This window comes from Felis catus, chromosome A1 (assembly GCF_018350175.1).
Source record: "Felis catus isolate Fca126 chromosome A1, F.catus_Fca126_mat1.0, whole genome shotgun sequence".
Classification (NCBI taxonomy): Eukaryota; Metazoa; Chordata; class Mammalia; order Carnivora; family Felidae; genus Felis; species Felis catus.
In genome coordinates, this window is record NC_058368.1 from 224,673,066 (window position 1) to 224,677,140 (window position 4,075).

Here is a 4,075-nt window from a genome sequence, read left to right on the forward strand (position 1 = left end):
CAAAGATACCTATAGTGACTTACTTGAGTAATAGTACAGAGAGGAAAAACTAATAGCCAGATATTTTAAGAACCATTAAGGTAAGGGGTAAAGTTGATATCGATTCTCTGGGATTCAAAGCCTCACCGTGAATCCCCTATGAGAGTAGGGGCCTCTGTAGGACAAGTAATAAAATCCTGATACTAATCCAGTCAACATGGTCTACTGAGACCATGCACGTACCAATGATGATATCTCTTACTGCCGGTGAAACCCTGGAATGGACTTCCTAGGGAATGGGCCGCATTCCCGTGCTGGTTTGGTGCCTATAGAGCAGGAGTTTCTCATTAGAAAAAGCTAAGTTCAAGCCTCTGGAACTCTCCGCTACACTGGGAAAGATGGTCATAAAAAGCAGACAAACAAAACAAAACAAAAAAACCCCACAAAAAACCCAAAATAGTAGCACATTCTACTTCAGTAGCAGATATTAGTGTCACCCTGTATTAGTTATCAATTTCCCCACTGAAGAATTTTGCACAAATGATTACATATGCCAAAAAAAATCTCTCTTCTTCTATTTCATCTCATAAAGTATACTGTTTCAAACTTAGTTCAATCCTCACTTCCTTTAAAAGCTGTCTTATACTGTTTCAATTGGACCAACCCCCCCTACCATGCTATCCTAGTATCACATACTTTTTCTCTGGGCAACTTGTCTTTCTAATACATGTTTATTTGATGAACGTGTGTTCTTTGTACTAGAATTGCTATTTTAGCTCAGAATCCAGGATAAACTCAATAAACGGTACGATGAATGATTTGGTTATATCTAGGCCTCCCAGAATTCTAACACAGGGAATGTATCTTGTGCAATTTGATATATCTTATAGACAAAGATGATTATTGCACATCACAAACTTCATTTCGTAGCATTTTCTTAGGACCAAAAAAATCTATTATAACACCCATCTTTGAAACAAGAAAAAGAAATGGACCTAAATAAAACCATCCCAGGCTGCAGGAGCGTCTCGGTGACTCAGCCGGTTAAATGTCTGCCTCCTGCTTTCGTCTCAGGTCATGACTCCGCGGTTCATGAAATCGAGCTCCACGTTCGACTCTGTGCTGATAGCATAGAGCCTGCTTGGGATTCTTTCTGTCCCTCTCTCTATTCCCCTCCCCCACTCTCTCTCTCTCTCTCAAAAGTATAAATAAACATTTATTAAACACACACACACACACACACACACACACACAACGTCCTAGGCTACATATTGTTAGAACTTGTAGTTGAGGTTGCTGGTGGCCAATGAACTCACAAGTGTCAGTAGTATCCTACATGAGTGGCAAGACTTTCACTATCTCCACAAAGATCTCTGGCCCAAAGAGTGGAGTTTGATAGTAATTCTTGCTACAAGAAAAAAGCAAACAAAACAAACAAAACAAAACAAAAATCCTAGGAAATAACAGTGGCTCTGGGAAAATGTAAATACGGATAAAAAATAAATATTGTATAACATCTTATAATAAAAATAAACACGTGTGAATGGATAAATGGATAAATATAATGTCATACACTTAATACTCTAGCGGAAACTCACGTGTGCTTCAACATGAGTACAAAAGTACTTAACTTCTACTTTAGAAAGGTGTGTTAGTCTAGGGAAGATTTTGAGGAAGAAACATCATCCCAACTGATTATCTATCTATCTATCTATCATTTATCTATCATCTATCCATCTATCTATAACAGAAGGTGGAACCAGGGAAATCATTTATTTAGCACAAAGCACAGTTTAAATTGTCTTATATGCATAATCTTATTTAGTATACCCAACAACTCTGTAAATGAGATCCCATACTCCTACTTTATAGAGCCAGTGGAGGAGGAATTTATATGTATTCTTGTGCAACAGGTATTATGCCAGCTTTATATATGTTTTTGTTCATTAAAAACAAAAACTTCTATGCTTATTTATTTTTGAGGGAAAGAGACAGAACATAGTGGAGAAGAGGCAGAGAGAGAGGGAGACACAAAATCCGAAGCAGGTTCCAGGCTCTGGGCTGTCAGCACACACAGCTGGACACCGGGCTCGAACTCACGATCTGTGAGATCACGATCTGAGTGACGTCAGGCGCCCAACCAACTGAGCCACCGAGGCGCCCCTATTCTTGTTTCATACTGAGAACAATGCAAGAATGTAGGTTTTCTTATTGTTATTTTATATACAAAAAAGCCCAAGTTAAAGAGAATGATTAATGTACTGAAGGTCTCAGTCCCAAAATAATAGTCGAGACATAATTTGAACCCAAGCTTTTGTATTCCTACTCCACAATGTGGAAAAAGTCCCTTTAAGGTCAGAGAAAATGTGAATTTAAGGAGTTATAAACACACTTGGCAGAACATCAGATCTTTATTGAACCTGTTATTCTACTCACTGTACACAACATCTCCTGAGTAGAGAAGCTGTTTTCTAAAGAGGTCTATGAAAGTCAACTCTATCTTGATGTTTAGGAAAAATATGCATTATAATGGAAAAGTGACATATAATTTATTTGAAGTCTTTCTGTATTTCACTTTTTATAGAAGTTTCCTATTATACAGAAGTTGAGATAGGAACAAAAATAGGTATAGAGAAAGATGATAAATAGATTCAGATAAATAAGTTATCCACATATTTTCACAAAGCATATAATTATCTCAATGTCTTTGCTTTCAAATTACAAGGCACATGATATCTATTGAAGAGTAACACGTGTAATAGTTTACGCAGTAAATTGTGTTATTTTTAAAGAAGATTTTTCATTTTAAACTTTCATTAATATTACACGAGTGTATCTTATCATAGTAGCACCCAGCCAGTTAAAATGTAGGGTAAATGAAATAACATAATATTTAAGAACCTGGGATCTTAGATCCTATAATGATTTATTTATGAGCCATCTGGTTATACAGACAAGATACTATGGTCAAATGTGCTCTATATGCATGGAAAGAAAGAATCATTCAGAAAGAGATAATTAGGTTTTATGAGTTAAATCCCAAGGCATGCTGTAGGATTTAGGTAACTGACTTTTGTTGCGAGTGAAAACATTGTACAAATACATATTATAGTGTATATAATAGAATGTTATGTAGTTAGAACATTATCATATATATGTGCACATGCACATACTTATTGTATCAGTTCACCATAGCAAGAGGAGCTTAGAACTACAACATTTTATCTAGGGGATTATAAATGCAACACGAGGAGTATGACTCATTCTGAATTCTTAAGGGACGTCAGGGGAACCCAAGGGGTAATGGCCTCCCATTTCTGTTAGTACCGTCATTAATCAATTTTTGCCTCCCCATCTGTCACATGTCTTCAGTGGACATGCACAAATGCCTATCGAGGGTCGTACGTGGGATGGGATGGGAGATGGTATGAAACCATTTCAGTTTCTTTTTGATGGATTCCTAATTTAAGTGCTGCTCATGGATGGGGTAAAATTAATTGACTTCCAAAACAAGTAGAAAGGATGTAGATTATAACAAGCCCAAAGTCTTTTTCATAATAAAAAAAACATGACTCCCTCGAGCGTAGCCAAAAATCGAAATGAAAAGTATTCTCCAATCTGTAATCAATGTTGCAAGCCAAGACAACTAAAATTAAAAGCAAAATTTGGAACAGTTTCAAGGCATCGTGGACGTGAGTCTGATAATAAGCTGGAAGTACACCAGAGCATAGCATACAATACATATGTTGGACACTGCGCAATTCCATTATGCCATGTACATTTGCTAGGATTTTTATGGTGCTTCCCACTCCTGCAAGGTGTGGAATATGGCCGCCTTACCCATCTATACATTCTGGACATCTATTATATCTATAACAATGCAAATAAAAACTTAACAATGGTGCATGGGAGTGTCAGATGCTGGAGCTCTACACAACAATTATAAATACCATTTATCTTTGTTTTTATATTAATAACCTATCCCTTTTTTGCTGTGAAGATGAATAATCTTATCATTGGTTGGATGATGGAGGCTTGGATAATCTGTGCTCCCAAACAAATACAAAAACGAAAATAGATATCAGGTCTCACCTGC

General features: G+C 36.7%; 1 non-coding gene across 1 annotated transcript; it reads left to right on the forward strand.

The window, feature by feature from the left end:
- Positions 1-1,242: 1,242 nt before the first annotated feature.
- On the forward strand, positions 1,243-1,395 carry LOC111556993. Its single transcript, XR_002736710.2, has one exon. It is a non-coding gene; the product is annotated as a small nucleolar RNA SNORA62/SNORA6 family (small nucleolar RNA).
- Positions 1,396-4,075: the final 2,680 nt, after the last annotated feature.